The 17,117-nt window shown below is 37.7% G+C and overlaps 1 protein-coding gene across 1 annotated transcript in view; it reads left to right on the top strand.

Moving 5' to 3' along the window:
- The window catches only part of LOC123531568 (parathyroid hormone 2 receptor-like), a 227,006-nt gene that overhangs the window by 174,928 nt on the left and 34,961 nt on the right, over nucleotides 1–17,117 (top strand). The gene's annotated exons all lie outside the window — the stretch shown is intronic.

Genomic DNA, 17,117 nt, shown 5'->3' on the forward strand with positions numbered 1-17,117 from the left:
ACCAACTTTCATACAGATCCCATGAAAAATATGGCCTCTAGAGTGGTCACAAGGTTTTTCTATTATTTGACCTACTGACCTAGTTTCTGACCGCAGTTAACCTGATTTCAAACTTGACCTAGATATCATCAAGATGAACATTCAGACCAACTTTCATACAGATCCCATGAAAAATATGGCCTCTAGAGTGGTCATAAGGTTTTTCTATTATTTGACCTACTGACCTAGTTTTTGACTGCATGTGACCCAGTTTCAAACTTGACCTAGATATTATCAAGATGAACATTCTGACCAATTTTCATGCAGATCTTGTGAAAAATATGGCCTCTACAGAGGTCACAAGGTTTTTCTATTATTTGACCTACTGACCTAGTTTTTGACCACACGTGACCCAGTTTCAAACTTGACCTAGATATCATCAAGATGAACATTCTGACCAATTTTCATGAAGATCCCATGGAAAATATGACCTCTAGAGAGGTCACAAGGTTTTTCTATTATTTGACCTAATGACCTAGTTTTGGACCAATCGTGACCCAGTTTCAAAGCTGACCTAGATATCATCAAGGTGAACATTCTGACCAATTTTCATGAAGATCCATTGAAAAATATGGCCTCTAAAGAGGTGACAAGGATTTTCTATTTTTAGACCTACTGACCTAGTTTTGGACCGCAGTTGACTCAGTTTCAAAACTGACCTAGATAGCATCAAGATGAACATTTTGACCAATTTTCATGCAGATCCCATGAAAAATATGGCCTCTACAGAGGTCACAAGGTTTTTCTATTATTTGACCTACTGACCTAGTTTTAAACCGGCCGTGACCCAGTTTTGAACTTGACATAGATATCATCAAGATGAACATTCTGACCAATTTTCATGCAGATCCCATGAAAAATATGACCTCTAGAGAGGTCACAAGGATTTTCTATTATTTGACCTACTGACCTAGTTTTTGATGGCATGTTACCCAGTTTCAAACTTGACCTAGATATCATCAAGGTGAACATTCTGACCAATTTTCATAAAGATCCCATGAAAAATATGGCCTCTACAGAGGTCACAAGGTTTTTCTATTATTTGACCTACTGACCTAGTTTTTGACCGCATATGACCCAGTTTCGAACTTGACCTAGATATCATCAAGGTGAACATTCTGACCAATTTTCATAAAGACCCCATGAAAAATGTGATCTCTAGAGTGGTCACAAGCAAAAGTTCAGGGACAGACGGACTGACGGACGGACGATGCGCGATCACAAAAGCTCACCTTGTCACTTTGTGACAAGTGAGCTAAAAAGCAAAGCCAGTATTTCCTTGCCTCCGTCAAGCATTTAATAAGAAAGCACAGCCAGTATTTTCTTGCCACAGTCGACCATTTGACAACAAAGTATAGCCAGTTGGTTTATTCATCTCTCTGCCTTAACCTGTCATTATCTTTCAGGATAATGGCAGTTTTGATCAATTGATTATTATATGAAATTTAAAGTACAGTTGAACTTCAATGGCTCGAACTCGGATCTTTCAAACACCCGGGATCGCTCGAACTCTTCGCCCGGTCCTGAATTTATTCCTTCTTTATTCTATATAGTTCTACCTCAGAACGCTCGAACTTCGAAAGTTCGAACTCTCGAACTCATTTGGTTCTCCCTTCGGCTCAATTACAGTGATAATTACACCTATTCAGTCGAACAGCCAATTTGTCGCTGGAATGGCTTGTGTTTACAAAGTTTTTCACACCTCTGCCTGACATTCGCCAAGCTTTCCCTTTAACCGCCGCGTGCGTAATTTTCACATGCTTATGTAATTAGCGGCGGTATACGACAAACAAATTAAACAAAGTGACTTTCGTTCACTGCAATGCTTTAATGGGCTTTGATTAATACTAATAAAATTATTTAAAATAATTGAGCAATGTCTGTCTTTATTTTTTGCTGCATAAAAACGGGAGATTCGATGTTAACTTTCATACTGCTTTAGCATGGCTGAATAACTTAGTAAAGGACGCGGAAACGGGGAGATACCTAAGTCGGCTACTGGAAAGCAAGGAACAAAACGAAAATAAGATAAAAAAACTTCAGAAACAAAATATATAACGCCATCATCAAATGTGAAAAACTCAATCTCATGTGTTAAAACTATGTACAAATCTCTGTCCAAATTAGAGTTCAACAAACGTTTGGCGGGTCAGTCCTCCATCAAGGATTTATTCAAAAAAATTGTAAAACTGTATACTGTACATGACTCACTGATATTATGAATAAACTGACGTATGCTCATTAGTTGTGTAGATTTCATGTGTCTATTTATAGCCTATGTCTACATGTGACGTCATTTAGTACTGTTTTCAAATATTTCTGTGTACATGTCCGTGAATTAATTGTTTGCGTTTTAACGTGTTTATATTTGAAAATATTTGCACTGGACTATGATTCATAAAGGTTTGCTATTCATGTCTTCTTATTTGAGGCTGTCTTCACCAAATTCTTATGATTATATATTAGTGTTTTATCTATGTTTTTTTCGAATCTATGTAATGTTTGAAAATAAATAATAAAGACTATTTTAGAGTTTGTTTTTACAAATCATCGTATCATACACACATGTAGGTACAATATGACAATATATTACGATGTAAGGTTTGTAACACATCATGCCCTCGAATTCCCAAATTCAAAATGGCCGCCATTTGGATGGCTCGAACAACGGAAAACTCGAACTTATTTCAACGGGACTCTCAAGTTCGAGCCATCGAAGTTCGACTGTATTTTCCATTTTGTCTATTCCTACAGACTATTAGACGAAAGTGCTTTAAAGATGACCTTAAATGAAACTAGAAAATGCTTTTGTAAAAAAGCGCATGTCTCCCCCAATGCAAAGTCCTATAGGCAAGAAGTTAATAGGGGTCAGGAGCGAAAGTCAAAGAGACACTGATGGTTGGCTGCAATAGGGATCATCTACTTGGCATGTCCAGTCATCCCGCTAAATTTCAACACTCTTGGCCTAGTGGTTCTCAAGTCACTGTTCAGGCTCCTGTGACCTTGACCTTTGATCAAGTGACCTCAAAATAAGTAGGGGTCATCTACTCTGCATGTCCAATCATCCTATTAAGTTTCAACATTGTAGGTCAAGTGGTTCTCAAGTTATTTCCAAAAAAATTATTTTACATGAACAGGCCACTGTGACCTTGATCTTTAATAGACAGACCCCAAAATCAATAGGGGTCATCTACTCTGCATGTTCAATCATCCTATGAAGTTTCAACATTCTGGGTCAAGTGGTTCTCAAGTTATTGATATGAACTGGTTATCAATGTTCAGGCTTCTGTGACCTTGACCTTTAACGGAGTGACCCCAAAAACATTAGGGGTCATTTACTCTGCATGAACAATCATCCTATGAAGTTTCAACATTCTGGGTCAAGAGGTTCTCAAGTTATTGATTGGAAATGGTTTTCCATGTTCAGGCCCCTGTGGCCTTGACCTTTAACAGAGTCACCCTAAAATCGTTAGGGGTCATCTACTCTGCATGACCAATCATCCTATGAAGTTTCATCATTCTGGGTCAAGTGGTTCTCAAGTTACTGACCGGAAATTGTTTTCAATGTTCAGGCCCCTGTGACCTTGACCTTTCAGAGTGACCCCAAAATTGTTAGGGGTCATCTACTCTGCATGAGCAATCATCCTATTAAGTTTCAACATTCTGGGTCAAGTGGTTCTCAAGTTACTGACCGGAAATGGTTTTCAATGTTCAGGCCCCTGTGACCTTGACCTTTAACAGAGTGACCCCAAAATTGTTAGGGGTCATCTACTCTGCATGAGCAATCATCCTATGAAGTTTCAACATTCTGGGTTAAGTGGTTCTCTAGTTATTGATCGGAAATGATTTTCCATGTTCAGGCCCCTGTGACCTTGACCTTTGATGGAGTGACCCCAAAATCAATAGGGGTCATCTACTCATTATCAATCATCCTATGAAGTTTCAACATTCTGGGTCAAGTGGTTCTCTAGTTATTGATCGGAAATGGTTTTCAATGTTCAGGCCCCTTTGACCTTGACTTTTGACGGAGTGACCCCAAAATCAACAGGGGTCATCTACTCTTCATGACCAATCATCCTATGAAGTTTCAACATTCTGGGTCAAGTGGTTCTCTAGTTATCGATTGGAAATGGTTTTCAATGTTCAGGCCCCTGTGACCTTGACCTTTGACGGAGTGACCCCAAAATCAATAGGGGTCGTCTACTACAGCAGCCCTACAACCCTATGAAGTTTGAAGGTTCTAGGTCAAATGGTTCTCCAGTTATTGCTCGGAAATGAAGTGTGACGTACGGACGGACAGACGGACGGAAGGACGGACAGGGCAAAAACAATATGTCTCCTGGGGGAGACATAATAAATCGAGACTGGTGGTGTAGGGGTTAAGTATTTGACGCTTACCTTATGAAGGCAGCAAATGATGGACTGGTAGCACCATGTACTAAATACTGCTTGCTTACTTAATGTAAATGTGAAAAATAATTTAACTTGGAGATCCTTACTTCTCCAATACTTTAACTTGAAATCTTTCCACTAAGAAAGCAGCAAACATGCAAAGTGCAGTGCAAGGGAGGGAGGTGTATTGTGCAAGGGAGGAAGGCATGCCACCTTCTCAACTGAAAGTTCCTAGTCAAAGATCAGAGAAATAAAAGAATGCAGAAAAAGGGTTTAAAGTGTTAATGAAAAAAAAATATGTTAAAAGTTGGTAGATTTAGAAAAGCAAGCTTGGATTCAGTACTTGGTGGAAGATTAAACTAAGACTTTTTCTGGAGTTACCTAGATGGAATTCTCCATGTTACTCTCAAGACCTAACAGCATACATGTGATACGTCCCGGTTTGACCGGGATTGTCCCGGAAATATCATGCTCGTCCCAGTGTCCCGGACAGAGTTGAAATGTCCCGGAGAAATAAATATACAGGTAAAAATAAAAATGACCTCCCCAAAACTAGTTCTGTGGTCTATAATTTGTTTAATTTTACCCTAATAAACATAAGAAACTATCTCCGGTGTCACCTTGTTTATTCTAATTATCCGGTATCAGATGCCCTCGAGCTGGACACGTGTTGATCATTGATCTCTCTCCCGCTTTGCACAACTTTGATATAATTGATATAATTGTGAACAATTAATTGATTAATGACTGTTAAAGACACCATCATTGAATATGTGTGAAAAGCACGAGTTTCATGCTTAAGCCAAAACAGCTATCTAATTTTGTCCCGACAAACTTAAATGGGTAAGTTTAAGTGCAAACTGAAAATGAGTGTATGTTGGTTAATAAAAGTTTCGGCAGATTTCAAAGGGATGACAAAAAAAGAGCAGTCATTAATGCGTTTTTGAGTAAAGATTACATGCATATAAAGTATCGTAATAATTTTATTATAAAATACTATTAGTTTTCATAAAATGAAAACATCAGCTGTAACAACCAACAGTAACGTAAAAATTTAAAATCAGATGAGCGTGTGATTTGAAATTCTTGATTCTAAATCGCGATGCCCTGGATACTTCTTCGTATATAGTAAGTCTCTTAAAATTTCCCATCACATCGGGAACGCAAATCATTTCAGGTGCCGAACTATAGATGTGTGTATTACTTGTAGTATTTACCTCCCTTAGAAAGCTTGACGACATTTGCAGCAAATATGCGTGAGAACAATGTTTATCTCAGGAGTCTGGAAAACATGTAATTTTATGATTTTTATGCATAAAAGACGAATGCCAATGTCACGGTGTTTGTCCCGGTCAGAGGATGAAAATCCCGGAAATTTCAACTCAGAATCCCGGAAATGTCCTGAAAAATTATGGCATGTATGCCTAACAGATTCATTTTGACCTTTGTATTTCATTTAATTTATTATACAAATTTTGGCTATAACATTCAATGGTGATACATTTGGAGATCTGGTCTGTAAATAAATTTAAGGGCCAAAACTTACCTTTAACTGACTTATTCATTGATCTTGGCCTAGATTTTGCAAAAATAAATATGACTAATATCAATCAAGAGCAAATCTATATGCCCCCACCACTCATGGGGGCAGGGGGTCTGGGCACAAAAAAGATATACCACCAGTTCTGGAGTGCAGACACAATTTTCTGAATTTTCAGAAATTCAAGGGCAGTAACTCTGAAAATACTGGCTGTTAATAAAAACCTGAGAATTCATATAATAGGGAGGTCTATTCTCTATTACCTCAGTCGAGGTAAGTAAACCCGTCCTTTTTCTGAGTGGACACATCCAGTTGTCCCTTATTCAAGTGATTCATTGGCCATAACTCTGGAAACTGGCTTGTCATAGAAATAGGTAGAGATTTTACAGTTCAAAGAAAACAATTACAGAGTGGACGCTCAATTTTTATTAATTAAAGGGTAATTAACGCTAGAGAAAATATGTAGTAAAGTTATTTTGCCAATAAGCATTCTGAACAGCTTGATAAAAGTTGAAAAAGTGCTGAAGTAAGAGTTGACTTGTTTTTGTGAAGCTGTCTGCTGCTGGTTATCTATGTCCTGCCAAAGCAGACCTTTAAATACTACACAAATATTATGCTATCTTTTCAAAAAATGCTTTTTAAGAAAATACTGACTTTCTAGTAATAGTATGCACAACAATTTCTGACCCTTACATGCAAAAGCTTTCCCAAAATTGTCAAGGTTAAAAAAGAGTAAAATTTTGGCATTACAGAAACTGACTCAAGTGGCTACTATATTTTATCAAAGACCTGTTTAGAGCCTAGATGCATTCAGTACAATAATTTTACTTTGACAGAAATAAATTTTCACAAAAATTTTCAAATTATAAAGATACATTATTTTGCCAAAATATCAGCCAGAATTATGAAACCTGTCATTTGACGTCACCTCACGAACCTCAAGATTTAAGCAAAATTTGAAAAAATGTTTTTTTTTTCCTTATCAAAACGTAACTTAACTAGATGGTCCATTTTTGAAAAAATACACATTCCCATTTCTATATTGATTAAGCAGACTTTTAAGAAATGGAATACTGAAACATTATGAATGGTGCTGTGTCGACTTGATGTACAAGACAATTGCTCTGTAATAACAGTGCACTGAACTATTTGAAATCACTAACCGACACTAAAAAAGCTATGCTGAAAAAGAGCAACTATTGATTTAGCCAATCCTGTTTAAATAACTGCTGCACAATACTTACTTTAATTAAAGATATACATGTGCTTGATTGATTCATGGGAGGGGTCTTCATCACAAAGCCATGTTGTTTCATGCTAACAGCCACTGGAATAGAAGTATTCTAATAACTGAAATTGTTAATAAATGGCTTAAATTTAATACTGCATGTATACTGAGTTTTCTTGTTTGTTTTGGGGTTAAATGCCGTTTTTCAACAGTTATGTTAAGGTGAGCAATTAATCTAATTGTGTTCCTGGATTCTGTACCAGTACAAACCTGTTTTCCGCAAGTAACTGCTAACTTCCCCACATGAATCAGAGGCAGAGGATGATTGATTTCAGACACAATTATCAAATCGTCAGGGAGAACACAAGTCCTGCCCGGGGATCAAACAGACACGACCCTGCAATCCACAGATCTGCGCTCTACCTATTGAGCTAAGTGGACAGGCACTGAGTTTTCTATATTACTCAAGTACTTGCTGATTTTTTCGATTGAGTACTCACTTACTCATTAAAATTGGTTTCCGTAACTGGAATAGGCGAGAATTGGCCGTATTTAGCATTTGTTCTATTAAAGGGAGATGATTTGAAATTATCAGTTGTTTCACCATGGGTCCTGTAAGCAGTGACACAACGATATAAAACCATTTTTTTATTGTTGAATACAGTTTTCAATAATAACTTTGTGCTAACTCGAAAGCTCTAGAATGTAAACCCAACACAGAGGTTAACAGTTTATTGATATATTATAAAAAACATTTCATATGCAGGTAATTACTTTTTAAATTATAAAAAAATGTTCTCTATGATGTACCGTTAAAATTTAACATTTGCACACAGTTTGTCACCTTAGTGTTAAAAGTGAATAAGTCCGTCTTTAAGTCAATTATCCACTTCTTGCGCTGAGGTGTGATGTGATTTTAATTGTTTATGATATGTAAGTGGTACTGCAATAAACCATGATTTCGCAAACAACTGTTACCTGTCAGGGGTCATTATTGACCACTGTGCATCAGTTCACACCTTTATGTTGTATAATCTGGGTAATTAATCGAAAATACGACAGTTTGGTGACGTTTAAACAGCCACGTTAAAATGGACATGTTTGTACAGCAGTCTTTTTTTTCTTTTATATTTTTATTTATTTTCACCTGTAGAGTGTTAACTAGCTATTACTTTGATTTGACCTGGTGACCTTGTTTTTGACCCCACCTGACCCAGATTTGAACTTATATTGACCTAAAAATCACCAAGATTAACATTCTGACCAAGTTTCATTAAGATATAGTCATAAATGTGGCCTCTACATTGTTAACTAGCTTTTCCTTTCATCTGACCTGGTGACCTAATTTTTGACCCAACCATAACCCAGATTCAATCTTGACCTGAAGATCATAAAGAATTAGATTCTGAATATGATTCATGAAGATACAGTCACAAATGTGGCCTCTAGTGTTGACAAGCTTTTCCTTTTATTTGACCTTGTGACCTAATTCTTGACCCCAGATGACCCAATATCAAACAGGGTTCCCACAAAGCAGAGAAAATAAAATTCCCTGACTTTTCACTGACCAAACTCCAATTTTCCCTGACCAAAACTTTCGCGTTCTGGGACGCTTACCTGGTCATCTATTGATAAATGTGGCCTCCATTCTCCCCATCAGCCAACCCTTACCATGTTTCTTGTTATATTGATAACTAAAGGGTGTAAAGATAGTTTGTTCCAGTTTAACAGATCTGACCCGGTGACCTAGTTTTTGACCCGATATTACCCAGATTTGAACTTGACCTAAAGATCATCAAGTTTAACATTCTAAGTTTCATGAAGATATGTCATGTATGTGGCCTCTAGAGTGTTAACAAGCTTTTCCTTTGATTTGACCTAGTGACCTAGTTTTTGACCCCACCTGACCCAGATTTGAACTTGACCTTTAGACCATCAAGATTAACATTCTGACCAAGTTTCATAAAGATATGGTCATAAATGTTGCCTCTAAAGTGTTAACTAGCTTTTCCTTTAATTTGACCAAGTGACCTAGTTTTTGATCCGACATGACCCAGATTTGAACATGACCTAAAGATCATCAAGTTTAACATTCTGACTAAGTTTTATACATATACAGTCATAAATGTGGCCTCTAGAGTTTTAACAAGCTTTTCCTTTGATTTGACCTAGTCACCAGTTTTTGACCCCCACCTGACCCAGATTTGAACTTGACCTATAGATCATCAAGATTAACATTTTGACCAAGTTTCATTAAGTTATGGTCATAACTGTGGTCTCTACAGTGTAAACAAGCTTTTCCTTTGATTTAACCGAGTGACCTAGGTTTTGATCGAACATGATCCAGATTCAAACTTGACCTATAGATCATCAAGATTAACATTCTGACCAAGTTTCATGAAGATACAGCCATAAATGTGGCCTCTGCAGTGTTAACAAGCTTTTCCTTTAATTTGACCTGGTGACCTAGTTTTTCACCCCAGATGACCCAATATCGAACTCGTCAAAGACTTTATTGAAGATAACACTCTGACTAAGTTTCATTAAGATTGGGCCAAAATTGTGACATCTAGAGTGTTAACAAGTTTTTCCTTTGATTTGACCTGGTGACCTAGTTTTTAACCCTAGATGACCCAATATCAAACTCATCCAATATTTTATTGAGGGTAACATTCTGACCAAGTTTCATTAAGATTGGGCCAAAAATGTGACCTATAGAGTGTTAATGTTCAGTCAAATTGTTGACGACGGACGACAGACACAGGGCGATCACAAAAGCTCACCTTTGAGCACTTTGTGCTCAGGTGAGCTAAAAATTAGATATAACATGCATGTTGTACCACAAAAAAGTGGTCTTGATTTTTCCCTACAGACAGTAATAAAATAAGTTACAATATAAGCTTTTTATAGCAATAACAAAGAAAAGTAATTCTAAGAACAAGGGTGCCTCAGGGTGGTGAATATTTGTGCCAAGTTGCATCAAAGTCTCTCCATGCATGAAGAAGAAATGTGCCAGACAAAGTCATTCTTGACTTTCAACCTTTGACCTCTAATTATGACCTTGACCTTAGACCAAGAGACCTGGTTCTTGCACATGACACTCCATCTCATGGTAGTGAACATTTGTGCCAAGTAATATTAAAATCCCTTAAAGGATTGTTGATCCTTAAAGGACTGGACAGGACACAAGAGGGTCATGATGACCCTGGATCACTCACCTGAGTAATATGAGCTATATGTTTCAAATGTGGTAAAATATTAAGAAAGTCAGTAGTTCACATTCATTACACAATTTGTGTGTAAAACTGTGTATATCATCAAAATTTCAAGACTCTATCTTAAACAAGAGGACCATGATGGTCCTGAATCGCTCACCTGTCCCCACATGACCCAGTTTTGAACTAAGTAAAATGTAGTTTTTTCTATTATTTGACATACTGACCTAGTTTTTCAGCTCATGTGACCCAGTTTTGAACTTGACCTAGATAACATCAAGATAAAACTTCTGACCAATTTTCATGAAGATCCATTGAAAAATATGGCCTCTAGAGAGGTCACAAGGCTTTTCCATTATTTGACCTAATGACCTAGTTTTTGACCTACATGACCCAGTTTCGAATTGTACCTAGATATCATCAAGATGAACATTCAGACCAATTTTCATGAAGATCCATTGAAAAGTATGGCCTCTAGAGAGGTCACAAGGTTTTTTTATTATTTGACCTACTGACCTAGTTTTTGATGGCACGTGACACAGTTTCGAACTTGACCTAGATATCATCAAGTTGAACATTCTGACCAACTTTCATGAAGATCCATGAAAAGTATGGCCTCTAGAGAGGTCACAAGGTTTTTCTATTTTTAGACCTACTGAACTAGTTTTGGAGCGCACATGACCCAGTTTCGAACTTGACCTAGATATCATCAAGATGAACATTCTGACCAACTGTCATAAAGATCCCATGAAAAATGTGACCTCTAGAGTGGTCACAAGCAAAAGTTTACGGATGGACGCACGGACGGACGCACGCACAGACGACGGACGCTGCGCAATCACAAAAGCTCACCTTGTCACTCTGTGACATGTGAGCTAAAAACAAGAAAGTAGGTCAGTAGGTCAAGGTCACAGTCAAGTGACATCATATAACTTGGGGTCATCAGGTAATTATAATTAAACAGTCTTGGAAATAGGATCAGATTATTTTTTAAGTATTTTTCCTATATAACTCACATAATAACTTAGTGACCCCAGGACGGGGCCTCTATTAACCCCAGGGGCATAATTTGAACAATTTTGGTGGAGGACTACCAGACAATGCATCATACCAAATATCAAAAGCCTAGGTCGTATGGTTTCAGACAAGAAGATTTTTAAAGCTTTTTCCTATATAACCCTATATAAAACTTGGGACCTCTAGGGCAGGGCCTCTTTTCACCCAAGGGGTACAATTTGAACAATTTTGGTTGAGGACCATAAGACAATGCTACAAACCAGATATCAAAGCCCTAGGCCCTGTGATTTTGGACAAGACGATTTTTAAAGTTTTTCCTTTCGGTTGCCATGGCAACCAGAGTTCTGCATGAAATTCAATTCTTGGTGTAATTCTGCCCAATGGTTTTCAAGAAGATTTTTTTAGAAATTGTTGATGGACAATGCACGACGGACGATGCCCGACGAACATCAAGCGGTCACAATAGATCACCTTGTCACTTCCTAACAGGTTAGCTAAAAAGCCCTTTGCTTTGACTTCTTACTATGACCTTGACCTATCAGCTATTGGCCCGGGTTTTGCGCACGACACATCTCATCCAGGGTAATATTTGTGTCAACTGATATCTAAATCCTATTTTGCATGACAAAGTTATAGACTAGACAAAGTTATAGACTAGACAAAAAAATTCCTATTGACATGTGTTTTCCAAGTGTGACCTTGACCTTTAAGCTAGTGTTCTGGGTGTTGAACATGACAGGTCATCTCATCATGGGGAACATTTAAGCAAAGTAATATTGTAATCCCTTGATGGATGGCAGGGTTATGGACTGGACAGGAAAAAAAACAACCTGTTGACCTTTGACCTCTAATTGTGACCTTGACCTTTCAGCCAGGGGTCCAAGTTATGTGCATGACACATCGTCTCATCATGAGAAGTATTTGCGCCAAGTAATATTAAAATCCCTTAATGAATGATAGAGTTATGGACTGGACACAAAACAGACCCTGTTCATGCCATGTAAACATCTAACTGCCAAGTGTGACCTTGACCTTTGAGCTAGGGGTCTGAAAATTGTGCACAACGCCAGTTTGTCTGGAAGTGCTAATTACGAGTGTCACCATAACATTTTACTACTTTAAAAACCAAGTGTGAATTTGAAAACAATTATCATCATTCTGCACTGTATACAAATTTACAGTATACAGATTAACACTGATGAAAACGAATTTAGATTTAATGTCATTTTTACTGTAGACCTATGCATGTTTATTTGCGTGCCTGGTCGATTTCATTACGAATACCATTAGGCCGCGAACTGTTTATTTTAGCACTGCTTATGCTGCGCTAATACAACTACGTGCTAATAAGTCGTACCTCTACAATTTAAGGCGTTTGCGCTTAAATTAAGCTGTGCTAATATAAGTACACTTACAGTAGAACTCATCAGAGATATTATGCTCATACACATTCTGTATAAATATGATTTGGATTGATGAAGGAATGAAGGTGTTATAGTGTAAACAAGGCAAAATATAGAGATTTCTGCAAAATCAAGGGCCCGTAACTCTGGTCCTACTTGACCAATATTGTTCAAAATTGAAGTCATCCCAGATCTTATGGCAATACATATACTATGTAAATATTTTTGGACTGGTGAAGAAATGAAGGTGCTAGAGTAAATCAAGGAAATATAATTCTGGTCCTACCAGCCCAATTTTGCTCAAAGTCAAATTCATCCAAGATCTTGAGATCATGCAGATTCTATGTAAATATGATTAGGATTGGTGAAGAAATGAAGATGCTAGAGTGTAAACAAACTGAAATATAGCAAATTTTTTCAATCAACGGCACATAACTCTGGACATGCTGACCCGATCAAGCCCATAAAATCAAACTCATCCGAGGTCTTGTGACCTAAAACATTGTGACCAAGTTTGATTAAGATTACTTCAAAACTACAGATGCTTTTGAGAAAAGCGCATGTCTCCCACAACTGCCTAATCATCTTGCGCATGCGTTTTCGTGCACCCAAAACGCACCCTATACTACTAATTTCGCATGCGCTTTCATGCAGGCAAAACGCACCCTATACTACTAATTTCGCATGCGTTTTCGTGCAGGCAAAACGCACCCTATACTACTAATTAGAAGTATAGGGTACGTTTTGCCTGTATGAAAGCGCATGCGAAATGAGGATTTTTCGGTAATTCAAGGGCCATAATTCCAAAGTGCCTGATTTGGCTAGTTATCGAACTTGGCCGAGGTCTTATGGTCAGACACATTTTGTTCAAGTTTGGTGAAGATCGGGTGAGAAATGTTCGATTTAGAGTGCGGGCATGCTTTGTGACAGACAGACACACAGACAGACAGACAGACAGACAGGAGTAAATCAATATGTCTCCAACACCACTGTGTGGTGGGAGACATAATTCTGGATGTTAGAGTGTAAACAAATTAAATGTGAACAGACGGACAATGGATGGAAGACAGACATTCATGGATCCTAAAAGCTCACTAATAGCCCATGGCTCAGGTGAGCTAAAAATACTCTTAACAAGAATTGCAGGACCGACTGACAAAACAAAGACTAATATAGGCTTCACCTTTTCGGGGAGCGTTGAAATCACAACATTTGTACAAACAAGAAAATGACAAACGGAACAGTTATTTCAAACCTAAAATGTGGATCAATCATGATATAACTGATATACCTATAAAAAGTCTTTCACATATATACACTGATATGTACTAACTAGAGGTGTATCTAAAGGCAATTAATACCACAAAACACAATTTAGATACTGAGATGATAAGTGCCATGCATTTTATTTTGATGTGGTAAACAAATGAATAATGCATACATGAAACTAGAAATGTGCTATGGGACACAGATGCCCCCACTATATGACAAAGGACACAAATTTTTTCCTAGGTCCATAACTCCTACAATACTGAAAGAATCCGAACGCGAAACCCCAGGTGCACAACTGCACATGCCAACCAACATTCCTGTAAACTTTGGTGACTCTAGGTCAAATAATTTTGGAGCTATGCTCGACACAACATTAAAATGACCAATTTTTAACTGAGTCAGGGGCCATAACTCCTACCTGACTGAATTAATCCGGACGTGAAAACCCAGGTGCACAACTGCACATGCTGACCAACATTCCTGTAAACTTTGGTGACTCTAGGTCAAATACTTTTGGAGCTATGTGCGACACAACATTAAAATGACAAATTTTTTACTAAGTCAGGGGACATAACTCCTACATGACTGAATGAATCTGGACGCGAAACCCCAGGTGCACAACTACACATGCTGACCAACATTCCTGTAAAGTTTTGTGACTCTACGGCAAATACTTTTGGAGCTAGGCGTGACACAACACTAAAATGACCAATTTTTACAAAGTCAGGGCCCATAACTCATACACGACTGAATGAATCCGGACGCGAAACCCCAGGTGCACAACTACACAGGCTGACCAACATTCCTGTAAAGTTTTGTGACTCTACATCAAATACTTTTGGAGCTAGGTGCGACAAATTTTCGGACGGGCGGACAAGGGCAAATCTATATGCCCCCCTCCCCAAAGTGGGGGCATAAAAATGCTGGACCTAATTACAGTCAAGTTTGACTACAATGAAGTCCCTATATATGAAATCATTGAGTGTAATAACAAGAGGACCATTATGGTCCTGAATCGCTCACCTCTTCCCACATGACTCAGTTTTGAGTATGAAGTCGTTTTTTCTATTATTTGACATAGTGACCTAGTTTTTGAGCTCATGTGACCCAGTTTTGAACTTGACCTAGATATTATCAAGATAAAAATTCTGACCAATTTTAAAAAAGATCCATTGAAAAATATGGTCTCTAGAGAGGTCACAAGGTTTTTCTATTATTTGACCTATTGACCTAGTTTTCGAAGGTACGTGACCCTGTTTTGAATTTTATCTAGATATCATTAAGGTGAACATTCTCACTAATTTTCATGAAGATCTCATGAAAAATATGGCCTCTAGAGAGGTCACAAGGTTTTTCTATTTTTATACCTACTGGCCTAGTTTTTGACTGCACGTGACCCAGTTTCAAAACTGACCTAGATATCATCAAGATGAACATTCAGATCAATTTTCATGAAGATCCATTGAAAAATATGGCCTCTAGAGAGGTCAAAAGATTTTTCTAATTTTAGACCTACTGACCTAGTTTTTGACCGCAGTTGACCCAGTTTCAAACTTGACCTAGATATCATCAAGATGAACATTCAGACCAACTTTCATACAGATCCCATGAAAAGTATGGCCTCTAGAGAGGTCACAAGGTTTTTTTATTATTTGACCTACTGACCTAGTTTTTTAAGGCACGTGACCCAGTTTCAAACTTGACCTAGATATCATCAAGTTGAACATTCTGGCCAATTTTTATGGAGATCCATTCACAAGTATGGCCTCTAGAGAGGTCACAAGGTTTTTCTATTTTTAGACCTACTGACCTAGTTTTTGACCCCACATGACCCTGTTTCGAACTTGACCTAGATATCAACAAGATGAACATTCAGACCAACTTTCATACAGATCCCATGAAAAATATGGCCTTTAGAGAGGTCACAAGATTTTTCTATTATTTGACCCACTGACCTAGTTTTTGATGGCACGTGACCCACTTTCGAAACTGACCTAGATATCATCAATATGAACATTCAGACCAACTTTCATACAGATCCCATGAAAAATATGGCCTCTAGAGAGGTCACAAGGTTTTTCTATTATCTGACCTACTGACCTAGTTTTTGAGGGCACGTGACCCACTTTCGAACTTGACCTAGATATCATCAAGGTGAACATTCAGACTACTTTACTACTTTAAAAACCAAGTGTGAATTTGAAAATAATTATCATCATTCTGCACTGTATACAAATTTACAGTATACAGATTAACATTGATGAAAACGAATTTAGATTTAATGTCATTTTTACTGTAGACCTATGCATGTTTATTTGCGTGCCTGGTCGATTTCATTACGAATACCATTAGGCTGCGAACTGTTTACTTTAGCACTGCTTATACTGCGCTAATACAACTACGTGCTAATAAGTCGTACCTCTACAATTTAAGACAAACTTTCATACAGATCCCATGAAAAATATGGCCTTTAGAGAGGTCACAAGGTTTTTCTATTATTTGACCTACTGACCTAGTTTTTGTTGGCACGTGACCCACTTTCGAAACTGACCTAGATATCATCAATATGAACATTCAGACCAACTTTCATACAGATCCCATGAAAAGTATGGCCTCTAGAGAGGTCACAAGGTTTTTCTATTATCTGACCTACTGACCTAGTTTTTGAGGGCACGTGACCCACTTTCGAACTTGACTTAGATATCATCAAGGTGAACATTCAGACCAATTTTCATGAAGATCTCATGAAATATATGGCCTCTAGAGAGGTCATAAGGTTTTTCCATTTTTAGACCTACTGACCTAGTTTTTGACCGCACGTGACCCTGTTTCGAACTAGACCCAGATATCATCAAGATGAACAATCAGACCAACTTTCATACAGATCCCATGAAAAATGTGGCCTTTAGAGAGGTCACAAGGTTTTTCTATTATTTGACCTACTGACCTAGTTTTTGACAGCACGTGACCCAGTTTCGAACTTGACCTAGATATCATCAAGGTGAACATTC

This window comes from Mercenaria mercenaria, chromosome 11 (assembly GCF_021730395.1).
Source record: "Mercenaria mercenaria strain notata chromosome 11, MADL_Memer_1, whole genome shotgun sequence".
Classification (NCBI taxonomy): Eukaryota; Metazoa; Mollusca; class Bivalvia; order Venerida; family Veneridae; genus Mercenaria; species Mercenaria mercenaria.